This window comes from Protopterus annectens, chromosome 14.part0, assembly GCF_019279795.1.
Source record: "Protopterus annectens isolate FY-2018-M chromosome 14.part0, PAN1.0, whole genome shotgun sequence".
NCBI lineage: Eukaryota > Metazoa > Chordata > Ceratodontiformes > Protopteridae > Protopterus > Protopterus annectens.
Genome location: NC_056748.1, coordinates 410,254,299 through 410,274,139, shown reverse-complemented (window position 1 = coordinate 410,274,139; position 19,841 = coordinate 410,254,299).

The window sequence follows — 19,841 nt, the reverse complement described above, 5'->3', positions numbered from 1 at the left end:
ACGTGACCAGCAATGAATTCACATTTACTCAAAAGTTGAAGTGGGGTGTTTAACACTGAATATCACTATGCCATGGTCTGATTGGTAATGGTACATACAGAGTTAAAATAGTTATGTGAGACCAACAAAAAGTTTTCTGTCAGTACTTAGTGCTTTGGTCCGGCATAAATGCATATCATATTTACATTTTAGTGTTTTGGACTCGTTTAAGTTTATGTCAACAAAGCCGGCTGTAGTCTTAGATCTGGGTAAATGCTTATTATTTGACAGAATGGATCATGATGGTGTCTAGGAAGAAAATGCAACTCAAAACTGCAAAGAAGATAGCCAGACACAGCAGATGTTTATCATCCCTCATTCTGTGATTGATAGATAGATAGATAGATAGATAGATAGATAGATAGATAGATAGATAGATAGATATAGATAGATAGATACACAGATGATAAATAGATACTCCCCAGACTTCCCATAATAATATGTTTTTTCTTGCAACCTATAAAAAGCATCATGTTTAGCACAGAGAATCTTTAATTGGTGATGCATGAGAAGATACTCTTATGCTGCCAGATGAGTCAAATCCAGTTTATGCAAAGAATAGAGCAGTACACCTGCATTTCAGTAAATCAGAGAATGATCACTGGTGTGTGTGTGTAAAATGCCCCAGTTACTATAGAGAGAACAAATGGTGGTGGGTAGAGATACTCAGACTTGAACCCTGTACCTTGGATACAGGTGGCAAGGACCTGAATTCCCTATCCACCACCATTTCTAAAAAAAATGTTGATTTTTGCCTCATGTTTGTTCTATTCCTCATAAAATCTGGGGTTTCTGTATCTATATTTTTCCTAGCAAAGTCTGTGGTGCACTGGTAGCATTGCTGCCTAACAGCTGCAGGTTCTCTGGTTTGATTCTTGGCTAGGGGTGCCTTCTGTGTGGTGTCTGCATGTCCTCCCATCTTACAAAGATGTCTCTGGCATTTCTCCCTGCTCTGCTGAAAATGGTCTTTTGTTCCAAGTCAGACTAGTTTCTTGGTTAAATGTTTAAAAATAACAGGCATTTGAATTTCAGACTTCATATTCTTCAGAAAGTACATGGTAACACGCAACTGTTTATTCTAGCAGTTGTCTAAGTTTATAACATGGATATTTTAAATTTGTCTCTATTTTTGGGACTGTATTCCCCCATTATTGGCTTTGTCCAGGTATTTTGTGCTAAGGTTGAGAGTTATCTATGGTGAGAACTGAATTAATTGAATGTTTGGGGGCTGTATTCCCCCCATTACTGGCTTTGTCCACATGTTTTTTTGCTAAGAGGTTGAGAGCTATAGTGAGAACTGAATATGTTTGGGGGCTGTATTCCCCCATTATTGGCTTTGTTCAGGTGTTTTGTGCCAAGAGGTTGACAGCTATGGTGAGAACTGAATTCACTAAATGGTAGCCATTTAAGTTTGTCTTCCTGTCTTTCACAAAACAGCTGATTTGGCATAGTGGTATGTTTCTCTGACTGTTTTGCACAGGGTCCCCTGGGTTAAAGACGTGGCAGTGAAATGTATGGCAGTAACACAGCATTTTATTCTAGCAACTTTCCAACATTATACAAGCAATGTTTAAAATGTGTCCCTGGTTTTTGGGCTTTTGTCCCCCCAATAGATGTTGGCTTTTTCCAGATTTCTTGTGTTGCAAAGTTCAGAGATACAGCTGCATGTCAAGTAGATTTTACAAGGAGCTGAGAGCTGCATGGGAACAAAACTTTAGTGCTGCTTATTCTGAGTCTGCTTGCATTGTTAATAGCACAACAGGTAGTGTACTTGCTTTTGATGCAGAAGGCTGTGGGTTCTACTCCCACAGTAGATAGATGCATTACTGATACTGTACTGTGTTGTAAAGTGGGTGGATGCTGTTATCAGTTTGCCATACAGTCCCTATTGTGATATCACTAGCTTATCGTTTTTTTTAATGCATGCAACATAGGCAATTTATTCCTCAGTGGCAACAGGCACTTTATTTGTAGATGAATAAACAATGACATATAAAGTTGTTTGATAGCAGCAACCTCTTCATTGTTACAGATTTCTTTAATGTGGAATTATTTAGATGACTTTTACTACTTCAGAGATTGTGCATATTTACTGATACTGGTGGACTGTGGAAGGTTGAGTAGACTTTTATGATAGAAATGTTCTGAATTGGGTAGTTTTGTCATTGGTGCATGCATTTTGTTTCATTGTTTACTGGAAAAATGTTCAAAACAATAAATTTAAAATGCCGTCTAACAACTGTACTGTATTGTACAAGGAATATAATTTAGTACAATCAGGAAGGTGTATCAAAGAGCGCATGTATGTTTCATGTGCAAGGGGCCTATGATTTGAAAACAGCCCAAAGTTAATCTTTATCTGCCACTGGCAAAATGTATTTTCTTGGAATGTAGGTTTCAATGCTGTTTCTTTGAATGCGAGTTTCAAGGGCAGAGAAGTGTTAATGCTAAGCATGTTTTCATTGTGAGACTGCATTGCTTTGTTTAGCAGATGTCTTAGTATATGTGCTGTAAAATGCAAAATAAAACTTTCAAATGAAATCCAAATCATCATAGAAGTAAAGCAGTATGCTCATTAGTGTTTATGGTAAATGGCGTGAAATAGCCAAGTAATGGATCATTGGAATGGCTGCAGGTGGGAGGGCTCCATTCGACCATGATTTTGTGAGGAGGAAGGGCAGCAAACACGGACAGCCCCAGTTGAACTATACCTCCCAACTGTCCAGATTTCCACAGAATGAATAGATTTTTGCTTCTTATTTTTGGTTTGTTCCTCATAAAATTTGATTTTCTGGAAAATCATTTAGGAATGAAGTCACTATATAATGACACACTGAATTTCAGACTTCATAACCTTCAGAAAAATGCATGCATTAGTAAGACCTGTTATTCTACCAACTGTCTTAGTTTATACAAGAGCAATTTTTAGTACTGTTTATAAGTTCTCCCAATATATTTAGCCTTGTCCAGATTTATTGCATTAACAGGTTGAGAGGTACATGCAAGTAAATTGCTTTATAGAATTAGGCATAGCCAAACCTCTCAACTGTCCCGAATTTGGCTCAAAATGTTGCTCTTCCCCTAATAATCCCTCCGCAAAATAGCAATTTTGGAAGAAAACATGGAGGGCTTACAATTAAGAAATAAATATAATAATCAGAGTGATAGATTACTTTTATTTCAGAAATGCATGTAGATTCTTTTATTTTGTCAACTGCTCAAGGTAGCAGTACTAATATTAAAAAAAGTGTCCCTTCTTTGACAGGTTCCCAGCTGTATTGTGTGGCTATTTTATATTTTTGCATCACATTTTTGGTCCATTTGTCATAAAATTGTGGTTTTTTTGGGGCAAATTAGTGGTAAATCATTAAAGACTGAAGTTAGAAAATAATGAGACATTTGAGTTTCAGATTTCATATCCTTCAGAAAATTCATACTAATGCAAGACCTACTATTCTATTATCTTTCTAAGTTTATAAGAGCAATATTTAAAAATTCTCCTTATTGTTGGGCCTTTGTCCCACTTCTATGTATGGCTTTGTCCAGATTTCTTGCTCTGAGGTTGAGAGGTATGACAAATGTTTCAGAGTCATCACAGTCAGCCAGAGACGTTTCAAATTGTGACATACTTGTTGCACCCCACTCCCCCATGTAGTGACTCTGGATGTGTCCAAGCAAGGCAAGGAGCAGTTATGCAGTGTAAATGTGCAGGGTGTAAATGTGCAGGGTATCCCCCCATCCAAGGTAGACACAAATACTACAGCGGCTTTTCATCTGTTCTTGATTTTGCAGAATGGGCTGGTTTCTGTCATATTTTTGTACTGTTGATTTATGCTTATTACTCAAAGTGCCTGTTGCTCTGTGTTTTAAGTAGCAATGCTTTAATGACCATGAGGTAAGCTTGTCTGAGATCATAACATGCAAGTAATCTTTAATAAACATACTGTTAAAGAACTGCCAACATTGAAAGCCTTTCTGTTGTTGCCATGCAGAGAATACTTAACTAGATAATGTATAAGCGTTGGGTATTGAAATGCATATGACAGTATTTGTAATAAAGAACAGGATTACATTATTTTAAGAAGCTCATTACACTTGTTGGAGACTTCCAGTGATCTCTGAGAGCTTTACCCATAAACTAAACAGAATGCCATTCATGTGTGGTCCATAACCTGTACAGTAATCCTTTAAGCAGTGTATCTTGAACTTGTTTCTTGTTTGCTTTTCATTTTTTACTTTGATCATGCTTTCCCCATGAAACAAGTAGATAGTTGTCGGGCAGCAGGTCTTTTTTGGATAAGAAACATTTTTTACAAGTGAGGGCATCACAGAGATTGCTACTTTCAGCATGTTACTTGGTACTTTAATAAAGCTGAATATAAATTATAATTAGAAATGCAGTGCAAGGAGAAGTGGTTTGAGTTGAGTGCTGCTTGTTTTTCTTATACTTGATTTTGACTGGCATTCCAGTAATGTATTTAAAAAGTAATTTATTTTTTCATGCCTCACAACCTTTTTGTTTCCATATAGATATTAAGTAAGCTGTCATGCAGCCAATGCATTGAAATATTTTTATTTTATACTTCATTTGTCTTAATTGGACTCTCATAAATGAGGGTTTGGCACCCAGGGCAGCATATTTAATTAAAGTTAGTTTTTGTGGTTTTGAGCATAGCTTCTCCCCTTTCTAGTTGGCCACACCCCTTCCCAATTGACCCCACCCATTCAGCTATCTCCTGCAGCCTCCCTTTGATTTGAAGTCACCAGCCGCCACTGGTTTCAACCCATGCATTTAAATCCAGATATCTTAATTAATAATAAAATGATAAACCTCAATTGCTTCCTTTTATTAAAACTTTGCACAATTTTAGACTTTATTAAGGGAAACACCTCACTGGTATCTCAAATATATGTACAACTGAAAATTGCTGTAAGTTATCCTTCTACGGTAAACATAATTAACAGAATAATTCAGCCATGTTATCAATTAACTCAACCACAAAATATGAAACTGTCCTTTTGAATCAGTTAATCAAAGCTTTTTCTAGCATGTAGACTGTTGTCATATAAAATCTGTCTAAATGCAAATTTGTAACTTTAGTAAATCTGGCAAAAATATGAACCATTCGTCAATGATAGTGATGTTAAAAGCTATCTAATATCACTCAATATCAAGGATATCTCTTAAAAAAAATTTTCTTCACTCAATGTATGATAAATAACAATTTATGTATTACACCAGCCAAAAATCATTGCATAACAAATCTTTCTCCAATAAATGGACTGCTTGTAAATTATTGAATTCTAATATTCACATATATTCTGAAATTGTTGTTATACAAAAGAAATATTGATTATTGTCCAACAAAAAATTCAGTCACACCATCCTAATTTATAACCTTTTCACTTTTTTTTACATTTACATCAAAGTAATTTAAAATTATTTCATATTAGAGCACTTATCAATCTATAATACAACTTTATATAATCAACATGGTGCTCACTAACAACTTCAGCTTGGTCTGAATTTACTGAACGAATCATTAAACTCTACAAAGCTTTTAAAATTCTTCCTCATTAGTCTTCTGAAGCACACACACATTTTCATGCATAGCACCTAATTTTAAATATTTTGCCTTCTCTTTACCAATTTCATTTTACTCTGTGTTCCTATGCCCTCATATGTACACTAGGAATAAACTAGTAAATTACTTGAGAGAGTATTACATTTATTTTACTCATGTTTATTAACTGATTCAGGGACAACAGTTGTGTACATAATGTATACTTTGTTTATACTTTTCTGTTTGTAATATATTACCACATTTTTTACAGAAATTTTTTCAATAAATGTGTTTTGAGAAAATAAATGTATACCTCACAGGAATTTATCATCTCAGCTCACTGCTGTCAGAATAAAAATATAGTCATTGTACCACCCCCCCCCCCACATACACAGACGCACACATGTTCCATTCAACCTCTTCCTCAAAATTCAAGGATAAAGCTAAAACTAATGTAGGACAAAGGACTAAAACCAGTGAAAACTATCACCTTTATATACTTAGAAACTTGACAGAATAATACATTTTGCATTAGCATCTTTTTAAATCTTTTAATTCTGAATCTCAGTTGTCTAACATCATTATTTATTGAGTGTGGTGTTATGGAAGTGCCTGAAAAAATACAAAATATGAGATGAAAAAAAATCACAGAATCTCTGCAAATCAGGGAAAATGAAGAGTCTCTACCAACAGCCTGCACGGACACACACACACACACACACACACACACACACACACACACACACACACACACACTCAACACCATCGAATATAGCCGCTTGAATGACTGTGGCTGCTCTCCCCAAACTCTGATTATGCCAAATGAATGAATAAATGCATAAATAACTACCACACAGAAATTCATCCTATCAGCTCACTATTATTAGAATACAGTGTGAAAGCAACTGCTACCCCCATACCTCTCAGTCTCTTAGCTCCAAAATCAGGGGAAAGATAAAAATATTGCTGATCAAAAGACTGAAATAAGGGACAGCTGTTGCATTTACACAATCAGAAAAACAGGTTGACTGATCTCAAATACATCCATCCATCACTTCTCAAACCCTTTTTCCCATTTTTGTACATGCAGTTGGGGTATCACTTTAACAGTGGCAATTATCTACAGCCAATGTTCATACTGCAATGCGGACAGCCCTGCCACAGATGCTCTTCCATATCACACACACATGCACACACACACACACACACACACACACACACACACACACACACACACACACACACACACACACACATAATCATACTTACTCCCAGTTTAGAGTGTCAAAACTACATACTGCACATTTTTTATAATTTGAGAGGACACCAAAGCACCCGGAGAAAACACACATGAACATAGTGAGGACATGCAGACTCTGCATAGAAGGCACCTCACTTGAAAATCAAACGGGAAAGCCTCTTGCTGTGAAGTGGCATTATCCACTGCACCACTGTGCTGCCTTGATATCAGATATTTGCAGTATAATATCTGATAGTTTCAGATATTCTCAAGCACTAAAATTTAATCACAATACTGTTCTGAATTAATCTACAATTAATGGAATAAATAGCTTTTACAACATGTGTAAATAAAACCATGCATTCAGCTATCAAGACTCTCTAAGGTCTTGCCTGAGCAACCTAGATACCACATTTCTGCAGTACTAATTGCACAGTCTGGTTGCCTGTACTCCATACCTATCATTTATGTTAAGCTGCACTCCCTCATCCACAGACATCACTTTGGAGGAGGATTCCCTGGTAAAACCTGAATGGCAGAAACTGCATTAATGTATTTGTTTAGGTAATGTACAAAGTGCTACAAAAATACTCAAGTACAGATTACAATTTTTTACCACACATCTGCAGCAACCACATAATCCGTAATGGCTTACAGAAGAATGGACTTTATAAAATATACTGTATAGAGGTACAAGCCCTAATGAGTACCAATAAATAAATTAAAGTGATGCTATTATACATCCTAACACACACAATACATATTACGTCTTTCAGTAAATGAATGTCCAGAAAGCAAATATGTTCAAAATGTTGTTACAGTTTGAGTTTAAATTGTAATACAGTCTTCATTCTGTTTATGAGGTTTGTTATTGTTTAATTATAATAATTGGTATTAATAATTAATAAAAAGCAATGTCTATCGGCTTTTCCTGGTTAGGGGTCACCACAGTGGATCACCGGTCCGCAGATTGATTGGCAGTGGATTTTTACATTGCCAAGTTCCCAGCCTGATGCCCTAACTTTATGGAAGGGACACCCACCTACCTGAATGTCTTTTAAGCTCACTGAGCCACAGGGAGGAAATGCAGACTCTGCACAGAAGGAACTCCAGCCGAGAATCGAACCAAAGCACCTCTTGCTGTGAGGTGACAACGCTAATCACTGCACCACCGTGGCCTGGTATTAATACATTTTTATATATAATTAATAATAATTAATAATTATTATATAATTGTTGTCTTACTGCTAATATCTGGCCTACTACTTAGCAGTAGGTTGACTATTGTTCGTTGAATGATTTTTAAGACAGCCTAACTGCATATACAATGGGAGCTGAAATTCTTTACTGAGTTAAAGATGTCTGTGAATGCTTACTTGCTATGTGCTTTCTCACTCATTTCCACTAGTCTCTTCAACTTAACTGTATCTGCTGATTTCTTTTGTCAGCCCTGCTTTTTTCCCCATTAACCTGAAAAAATTTAGATTTTCTTCAGTTTTCTTTCCAACCTTTCCTCTCCTGTCATGTTCCCTACCTCTGCACTTATATTTATCTAGAAAATGCTCTTCTCTTTTTATTATTTTACAGTTACCTCAAAAGAACCAAATTTCTCATTCTGGCTGGAGAATCACCCTGAATGCAAGGCCAACAACTAACCTCCAAGATCTGCTAAAAAACAAAAGAAAAGTTTAAGTGCTCATAGTATGTCTCCTATTGCCTTATAAGTATTTCATTAAAAAGCTACCATAAGCTCATACCTCTCTCTGTACTCTTCCCTTTTTAGATAGTGCTAGAAAGGCCCATGCTCTGCTAAACTCTTACCAACATTTTTTTATTCTTTTCATCTCTGTCCCTACTTAGTTTTATTTTTTATTCTAAAACCCAGTGGTGATTGTGTCAGAACTCAAGGACGACACTATCCCATATTTCTTCACCTTTTGCTGTTCAGGTTTCTTTTTGTATAATTCAAATATAAAACAAAATGACCAATGGAAAAACACACTAGCTAAAGATAAAAACTTGTTTTATTACCAAACAAAATAGGTAAGCACTTTCACTTTTGCTTCATCAGACCATATACACAGAGAGAAGAGCAACCTTTACTTCTAGCCAATCCAGTTACTAAGCAACCAATTACATGCATTTCATCTATCTTGCTTATTGCACACTCTGTAAAGCATTTTATGTTTGGAAAACTGACAGAACCTTGAGGGATAGAATTAGAGAACACTTATATAGCATAAGCTATGCCCCTACCACCAACAACCTCTCTAAACATGTGATCAATACTAACAGACACATCTTCAGGTTCATAGTTATTGACAGAATTTATCCCAGCATTAGAGGAGGTGACATTAGGAATCTAACCAAAACCAGAGAGGTTAGATGGATGATAAGACTGAGAGCTGATGAGGGTACTGGGCTTAACGATAAAGTCCCACTTAGACCCATTCTGAAGGGACATAGTCTTAGCAGTTAAAAGACTTTTTTATTTATTTTTTTATTTTTTGCTTATTTTTCTTTTTATATTTTTGCCTCTATGTGTTTGTTTTATGTCACTGATTTTTTTGCATATTGAATTTCTCTTTGTATGCATTTTTTGTTTGCAGTTTCTGCAGATATGTATATATTATTGTGTCTTCCTCCTTTAACTGCGACCCTTAGCATGTGACTGGTTGCTTAGTAACTGGATTGCCTATAAGTAAAGGTTGCTCTTCTCTCTGTGTATATGGTCTGATGAAGCAAAAGTGAAAGCGCTTACCTATTTTATTTGTTTGGTAATAAAACAAGTTTTTATCTTCAGATAATATGTTATTCCATTGGTCGTTCTGTTTTACATTTGGATTTTGCTTTAACAAAGGCATATTTATCTCAGTCTGTGCACATTTCTTCAGTTTCTTTGTTTTAAGTTTTTCCTTTATAGTTTAATCCCACTTATCTAATCTCACATCTACTCTGTCATAATTGCTTCTTAAAAGCCCTGGAATGACTTTTCTTCTGTGCAATCCACCTCTAGTGGCTCTGCCCACTCCATTTGCCCTCGCTACGGTCAGGCTCACTCTGCAAATATTGTGCACATCAACTAAACTTTCAAACAAATAATCGTAGACAATTCTGGAAATCTATATCAAAGCTTCTTTCTCCAGAGGCATCACAAAACCTTCACCAGCCCCAGATAAACTGAAATAGATGATATGTTTAACTCTCACTTCATAGATAGTATTCTAAAACATACAAACCTCTCTTCACATGACAGTTATTCCAACCATAGAGAATTCACTTAACACAGACTCCATAGATAGCCACTCCAGCTCAAACTCATTCCTCTTAAAAAAACACTTTTTGTATAAAAGCTATATCTATCTTTCTAGTACATAAACTACTTTCTAAACTAAAGTCATGCACCTTATCTTCAGACAATCTTCCATCAGAATATTTAAAACTTGCCACCAGTCCAATAGCTTATCCTGTTAGTATTCTGATAAATAGGTCCATCACTGAATCCTATGTCCCCAAACTCTGAAAAAAAAACCAATCATCCTTCCCTTACCTTACCAATCGTTTTCTTACTAATCTTCATATAACATTAAAGAATAAATTACAATCATGCTATCACAGAATTGCCAAATTTGCAACTGGTCACCTTACCGTACCCATCATTGTGATGACATATAAAAACTAAACTGGCTAGAATTCCCTCACTACCTGAAGCTAGTGCAGCTATCTCTAGCTCATAAAATATTATACAATTCAGACAGCTGCCCTGAAATCTATCTTGGTGCCTTACATCCCATCCAGAACCCTTCGTTCCACTAAGAAACTACTCTTACAAGTGTACAATCCTACCAAAAGAGTCAGACAAAGCATTTACTCCCAAGCCATTGCTAAATTGTGGAATCCCCTATAACCAAATATCTGTGCCATCAAATCCCTTAAGACATGTAAATTAACTTTGAAAGACTACTATCTAAACACTCACATCTGCCCATGCTCCTAAGGATAAACATACCATTTTTCACTAATTGCCTAGACCCCTTTTTCCTCTTACCCCCATGACTTCTTACATCAATCTTGTATCCTAACTATTAACATCCACTGGTAAGTCCTTTGTCCATCTTATATCTTTCAAGCTTATAATCAGTACTTCCCCCCTCTAATATATCTTCATTTCTTCTTACACTAAACTTTCTTTTCACTCTATCATGATCATAAACTCCTACACGTATACTTAGCTGCAAACTTCTCACCCTTTTTCTAGCCATAATACTGCTCAATTAATCTCACCATTCCCTTACTATAATCTTCCTTTATCACTTCTTAAAACAACTTTTCTCTGCTACCTCCCCTTCATCTCTACACTCTTCTTTTGTCTCTAAACTCCCTTTACTACTAATGCTTGAATTTCCTCTTATTATTCTTTTATCCCTATTACTTAAAAGTCAAAACTTACTATTTCTAAAACTTAATTCACAGTTTAGTAATCTAACTATCTCACAAACTGGTTTGCCAACTAATACTGTTTCTACTTTATTAAAAATGCTAAGGGTTACTCTTTTTCTTGACTGACAAATGTTTTTGATTATATATTTTTTGCCAATATTTTACTTTAATCTATGTTTAGGGTTTCTACCCCGGTCAGACTTTCCCGGTCAGCAAATGTCAATAAATAAAATAAATTAATAACCAAATACGAACTGCAAAAGGATTTTGTCGTTGATAATTAAAGTTGCTTCTGTGAATTAAATGAAACTAACGCCCACCTGGTGTGAAAGAATTCATTTACTTTCCAGCAAAAAGATGATGTTTTTCTTTTCAGAGACTGCATTGTCAGGAAAGAGGTTTACCTCATTTACTTTGTGAATACCAATGACACAAACATGCCTAACAAATCTATTTCCAGTGCCAAGAATCCAAGTATCTCACCAGAGAGCAGAAACTACAGGTGTCAATCCCCTCTGGGAAAAGTGCACTATTTGCATTGTAGATACATATGTGCATACATGGACACTAACAAATGAGGACAGTTATCACATCTTCATGTGAGTAAATGTTCAGTACTTGAAAATACCATCTGCATGATAGACATAAAAAATTTAGATTTTCATTGCCTGTTATCATTATGTAGATACTGCAGTGCTAAGTGATTCCCCAGCAAATCAGAAACTTGAGGAAGAACAGGCCAAATCATGCAATAAAATCAGAGAGTTAATTCAAAGGCATTTGAGAATATCTACACCCCCCCCCCGGACTCACACACACAGATATGTGTACATACATGCATACAACACACACGCGCGTACACACACACACACACACACACACACACACATATATATATATATATATATATATATATATATATATATAGAGAGAGAGAGAGATTTATCTATATAGATATAGATATGTATACATGCATGCACACATGCACACACATATTTACACACACACACTTTAAATTACTTACCTTCCATTCCTACATATTAACAATAGAAAGCACAGTAGCAATGCAAAAAAAAAAGAAACTACTTAAAAAAAATTCACTGTCAGTCCCAAGCTGCCTCAGTCACCTGATGCAGCTTGGCCTAATATGAAGGGCTCTTTGCTGCTTCATGCTGCACCTCGGTAACACACTTGTTGAATTAATTTAATGCTTGCCTTTGCTGGGCCACTTTTAAAACTGTTTGGTAAGATAATTAAGCCATTTTTTTCTGTCTCGCATGTTCTCAGAACTCTGTACTTGAGCGTGCATGGAGTTCAAAGCACCTGTAGGAAGACAGAAAGGTGGCTTTTATTTTTAATTGAAAAATAAAAGTCCACTTTCTGAAGTACCATTTTTGTCTTTATATATTGTATTTGTTTAATGGGTGACTGTAGGAATGCAGGTAGTGCCACAAGCCACCCACAGACATATTCTGTACATTGTTTATTCCTTCCTCCTCTCAACAACAAAGCAGGTTGCACAGTCTCCTTAGGAAATAAAGAAATCTTTACTTTTACTTATTTTCCAGGTGTTTATTTGCTAATCAGGATATTGAACTAATCCTTGTTTGACAATATTCAGTCTTGACCTGGGACACAGAAGCAAAGGGAAGTGCCAAAAAGATAATTTAGTTTAACGAGTTAACCCCTATGTTTTGAGGGGAGAGGAAAAAATTTGGGAACCTTTAATATATGGGTCTACTACGTTAGACCGACAGTCCACAGCACCGCCAACCACAACATCGAAACCACAAGAACGAAACAGCAAAAACACGAAAATTCACATGCCCGACAAACCACAATACCGACAGTTAACAAAACAAAAATGTTCGCTGTTCCACACAACACACACACAGCACAAGCACACCAACAACCTAAAAACCTACACTACACCTTACACACAACTATCTGTGCACTAACCTTAACCCAAACCCTACCCTAACCCTAAGGTCTGTCACTATTGCACACTTACCTTACCTGCACCCTAACTCACTTAACCCGCTCCTAACCCTCAAGTTCCTCACTATCGCACACTTACCTTACCCGCACCCTAACCCTAAGTCCCTCACTATCGCACACTTACCTTAAACGCACCCTAACCCTAAATCCCTCACTATCACACACTTACCTAGTCACACTCACACATTTCCCATATCAGTGTTTTCGCTGACTGGATTCCAAGTTGTCGGTTATCTGCTCCGTCAGTTTTCTTGCATCGGTGATTTCATTGTCGATCTTCTGAGCTTTCGATCTAATGTAGGGAACCCATATATATATATATATATATATATATATATATATATATATATATATATATATATATATATATATATATATATATATATATATATATATATATATATATATATGTGTGTGTGTATGTATATATATATATATATATATATATATATATATATATATATATATATATATATATATATATATATATATATATATACACACACACACACACACACACACACACACACACACACACGAGTCATGCCAGTATTAAAAAAGAGGTAAATTAGAAAGTAAAGAAAGTGAGAAAGAAAAGCAAAAGCATTCAGTTAGTGAAAAGCTTCCACACCATAAACTGTAATAAGTAAATGGACTTATTAGTTCAAACAATAAATTGCTATAGCAAGCAGAAATAGTAATGTCAAATGCAAGTTAAATTCTTAACATTTCAGTAGACTAGGGACCCTACAATACCTGCTCATTGTCAACTATTTTGACACAGAAAAGCCACACACTGAGGGGGAAACTTTAAATATAAAGGTTTTATATGATTCAATCATTATCTTCATAATTAATTTGGCACTCATATGTAGGTCAGAGAATTATGGACTCATTATAGTCAGCTTACAAGATGCAGATTCAGTTCCTCATGTCTATGTTTGTAATTCATTTTTGTCTAATAATTTAATTGTAGACTCAGGAAATTGGAAGCAGTTACAAAACTATCTAAGACTTTATGAGTTTATATTATAGTGCATTCTTCATTCTGTTTATGAGGTTTGTTATTGTTTAATTATAATAACCAAATGAGAATTCCAAAAGGCTTTTGTCGGTGATAATTAAAGTTGCTTCTATGAATTAAATGAAACTAAAGCCCACCTGGTGTGGAAGAATTTGTTTACTTTTCCAACAAAAAGATGAAGTTTTTCTTTTCAGAGACTGCAGTGTCAGGAAAGAGGTTTACCTAATTTATTTTGTGAATACCAATGACACAAACATGCCTAACAAATCTATCTCCAGCACCAAGAATCCAAATACTTTAACTGCTGCTTTAAACAGCAGCGTATCTTATAAGTTCCCAAAGGTTATGGAAATAATTCAATAAACAGATGCTAAAATCACTAAAAGAATAATGTTCACGCAGCTGAGTTTATAATTCTGAACAATCACATAAATGCTCTGCATCCATTATAACAGCATTAATGTGGTACCTAATTCCCACAGAGAAAACTACAATCAGAATTTAATTATCATAACCACAATAAATTTTGTTTATAGATCTGAATCCATGAAGGCTGTCAAAACTGAACTGCATTGTAAATATGGTGCCTTATTTCCAAGGCAGATACTCAACAGTTAATAAAAGATAATTAGAGCTGAATGTCTCAGTAAAACACTGATTTTTAAGTCTTGTTGCATATTAGTTTAGGTCATATATGGAAATGCATTGATATGGATCATGTTTCTTGCATTTATTTTCTTCTGGAACATGAGTTAAAATGGACAGCATTTACTAAAGCATAAAAAAATCCCCTCTGATGTGGACAGGAGTTAAATAGCTGTATGGTTCATGGATCCAAATTGAGAAGAAGTTCAGTATTGTTTGCTTTGCCTACCTATAACTGTTTGGTCTCCTTGCTTTTCCATAGAAATACTAATTTCCACACAGCCCAGGCTCCCTAAGATGTAGCCACATTCCATAATGATAATTTCCCTTGAATATTCCTCCTTTCCTGCTCCATTTGATGGTGGTCTTTCTTCCTATATATATCCAGGTACCATTAACAGTATACTTATGTCTGTGTTTAAAAGGGATCCTTGCTAGATTTATTAGCTTGTTTTAACTATTGAAGACTTTGCAGGCTAATGCCTGGTACCTACAGTGTGTCTTGAACTACTAAGGTTATTTCACAGATCATTCATATAATGCAGAGCAGACAAGTGAGGTGGCAGGAACCACAGACATGGAAATGGTAGAGAGACACCAAAAGAATGGAATGTAGGTATCATTTTCAGAAGGGTTACCTGTATTAGTGTCCAGCTGACAGAGGAAGAGAGAATGGAGACTATAATGATTGAGGGGAAAATAATTAAAACTGTTTGGAGGAAGGAGTTACACCTGGCAGAGAGAGACCAGCTCTATGCAAGCAATGGGCTTCATATCAGTACATTATGTATAATCAGACTGCAAGATGCCTGGGTAGGAAAAACAGAGAGTTCAATGCAGTGATGCAGTTATGCTGGAGGGGAGAGTGTATTTTGTTGCTACCGTGGGCCAAAAGGCAATATTGGTAAGACATGGAGATATCTGGGTATAGGTGGCTCAGGAATGCCAGAGAAGGATGAAGTGGAGGTGGTGTAGCAATCAGTGCAAGCAGGGCATCAGATGCGAGTTCAGAAGGGGGAGAAACACCAGTCAAGAAATGGGGAAAGTTTTCAGCCATTGGTAGAAACTAGGTAAAGTGTCTGACAGTTAAAGTTGTGGAAGAGGTAAAGGTGAGTGAGTCATTCAGCATATCATGCTTAAGACAGACCAAGAGAGAAGGATGAGAGCTTCAAAGGGATAATAAAGATGTGAAGTAGGAGGAAAGGAATAGGACCGCAATCTAGGATTCCAAGCTCCAGGATAAAGATGGATTGGGACCTGACTGAGGTCTTTGAACTGTAAGGAATTGAGCCATCTTGTTCTAAACTGTACCAGAAAGATATAATTTTGGATGTTGATCTAAGGCAGAGGGTGTCAGGAACTTCCAGGTTAAAGCACTATTCAACAGTAGTTTAGAGGAGGGTGTAACTGTGAAAAATGAAAAATAAACATATGTTGGTATAAGATTTTAAAAGTGGGGACTATGCTATTTTGGAAGATGTAGCAAAGAATGCGTCAGAAGATAAGGACTGAGTGCAAATCAAGGCAGTAAGCAAAGTACTAGAATGGATCATTAGATCACTAGAGTGTGCAGCATTAATGATGATGACAAAAAGAGAATGCAGACAATGTGGCTACCTAGTTATGTCAGAACAACAATTAGGCCAGATGGTATGGGCAGCAAAGTCTAAAGATGAAAGGCAGAGAGCAAAATGGATCCAGAAGGAAAGCAAGGGGACAGTTATTTTTCTGGTTAGAGGGATAAACGTCTGACTATGGTGTAGGCAACCAGATTTCCATTAGTGACTCAGTTGCCTCAGGAACTGGCCAGGGAAAATGTGAGTCAGCAGACATGGCTACCTCAACCATATTGGGAAGAAGGGGGAAGATATAGCTTGCTGCATGGGTGATACCAAGCAAGATCACTAGTTTTAGTACCCAGTCTACTGAGCCCACTTTTTTCGAGTGCATTCACACTAGTAAAAGATGAGGGGAATTCAGCATGCTGAAGCATGCTTCCCTTTTGAAGATAGCAGTAGCGGACCATGGAAGAGTTGCTGAGTAGTTACTTAAAGAGAGAGAGAGTGAGAGATTGTAGACTACCACACAAGCCTAGTAAGCTAACTCACTCCCTACCACTCAGCTCTTATCAGGGAATAAATGGCTGACTAGGATTTCTGGGCAGGAATAAATGGACTGTAAGTTTCTTACACAGCCCTGAAATGCCTGTCTACCATCTCGCAAGAGCAAATGGGCCAATTGGTGCAGGTACAGAAACTGTCAGTTGAGGTCCTGCAGGACAGCAAAAAAAAAAAATGAACGAAAGCAAGACTATCTTAGATACACAGCAGAAAGAAGGAAAGGATCAACGTAACTGATCGGACTGAGCAAGGATGGGAGGGAGAATGTAAAATATTCTGAAAAAAAGTGGTACTGAATCAATGCTTTTGCATGCTGGAATGGAGGAATGGCAGACTGAGTACAACAGTGGACAGACACCATGATATAAAGGGATGACATTCAGATGGAACTCACTGCCCTTTAAGGAGAATAAAAGGCAAAGACCATTTATACCAACTTGGAGACTTTAAAATCTGGCCAATGTGCTAACAGGCCCCTGCCAGAAATTCTCAACTGATCACAGGCTAATGCAGAAGTCCAATAAGACTGGAAAACAATGACTGTGGTACCCATGTGCAAGGGAGGAAGCACAAAAAAATCTGGAGAACTGGAGCTCTCATTGCTTAAGAACAGAGACAGAGAAAGCTATGGACGGAATCCTGAATGGAGGATTGGCAGCATTCCTACATGGTAACAAATTCTAGAGCAGCAAATACCAGGAGTTTATACTGGCATGTTTGGGGCTAGAACCAAGACTGAGGAACTAGATAAGCTGTATGATAGCTGTATGCTCTGAATGACAGGATAGAGAGTGTTGTGATAAAATGGGTAAAATCAGGAATTAAGGAAGTGACCGTTGGACTACCACAGGGGTCTCTCCTTTATCCAGTATTTTTTTCAATGTTTGTATCACAAATGTATCTGAGGGACTACAGAACAGGAGCAGCTTCTTTGCTGATGACACAAAGATAGGAGCAGCAGTGGATGAGTGGAAGAGACTAGCAAAGTATTTTGAAAAGGTGAACAAATGGGTAGCGTTACTGCATTTGAGTCACAGCAACCCTCATGGAACTGATGGCAGTAGAACAGGAAATAAATTTGGTGAAGAGGGGGAGTTGATCACCTCTGGCCTAGACCACTGGAGTGAAATGATAGTGGCACTGGCAAACAGAATGTTGGACTGTATCCTCCAGGGAGGGATTTCAAAAGCAAAGAGGTAATGCTTCTGCCCAGAGTGAGTACTGTATTAAGTTCTGGTGGGTACATATGGAAATTATACCATGATCCCCCCAAAACGTGCACGCTGATTGGCCAGCGTGCCCGTTGTAAATCGAGTTATACTAATGGAAAAAGGTCCGGTCGCCCGGACTTTTTTCCATTAGTATAACTCGTTTTTTTTAAACACTGTCTCGCTATGTTAAATGGGTTTAACATAGCGAGACAGCTTTAAAATAAGCAACGGAGATCTCCGTTGCTTATTTTAAAGCTGTCTCGCCATGTTAAACCCATTTAACATAGCGAGGCAGTGTTTAAAACGGAGAAAGCAAGATCTCCGTTGCTTTTAGTGTCTCGCTATGTTAAATGAGTTTAACATAGCGAGACAGTTAAAATAAGCAACGGAGATGTCCGCTGCTTATTTTAAACTGTCTCGCTATGTTAAACTCATTTAACATAGCGAGACACTAAAAAGCAACGGAGATCTTGCTTTCTCCGCTGTTTTGCTCAACTCTGATGTACTGCGCAGGCGCAGTACATCAGAACTGCCGCGATGCCAGACATCTGCGGAAGGGCAGTAAACAGGCATTATACTATGCCATTATTTAAGAAAAGTAACAGTTTCTTTTCTTAAATAATGTCATGGTATAATAGCAATAACCCACTTCTGGGTGTGGGTAATGCTAAATTTACCCACGGTTGGCTTTGTTTGGTCCCTCGGGCTTCGCCCTCGGGACCAAACCACGCCAACCGTGGGTAAATTTAGCATTACCCACACCCAGGCGTGGGTTATTGCTATAATACATCAGTCTGATAAGAGGAATTCAGCTGAAGGCTACCAGAAGGACCTGTGGGATGGAGAGGAAGAAATATGACTGTGGCTAGAGGCGCTAGAGCTCTTCCCACTTGAAAGCAAAAGAAAAAGGGGGCATGCTATTGGTAAATAATATTGTGTCATGGAGATGTGAAGAGATCATACTGAATGGGAAGAGTACAGGAGAAAGGAGAGGGTATAGGCAACAGATTTTAGGCTCTAACTACCCCTGTATCTTAGAAAGCACTTTTACTCAGAGATGGTTTTGGTCTCATGGAATGGATCACTGGAAATCCACAAAAACATGGAAGAGAGCACAGGACAGGAGTAACAAAGGTGAAAAGAGAAGGTAAAGACGGAGAGGTAGAAAATGCATTTAATGGACAGACTAGAAAGACTTAATGTATTGTTCTGTTAATTGAATGTTGTTCTGTTATTAGAATAATGCAATGTCATAATGAACCATTACTCTTTGACTTTGCCATACTGCTCCCACCTTTTATAAACTAAGGGTTTTACTTTATCATGGGCTAAAGCTTTTGTAAGGAGTTCTGGATTGCATTTTTCTTTCCTTTGAGCTATGCTGTAAGCAACTCCTTAGACACAGAGGAATGTCTGCTAATTACTAACATCATCAGCAAAGTAATCGTTATCTGCATTATATAGGAACTTGACTTTTAGTTTCCTAGGTCTAATAAAAGATCCATGTTGTTTTGATTTGTTGTAATTCTGGTATGTATATTGCAGAAACAGTAGAATATT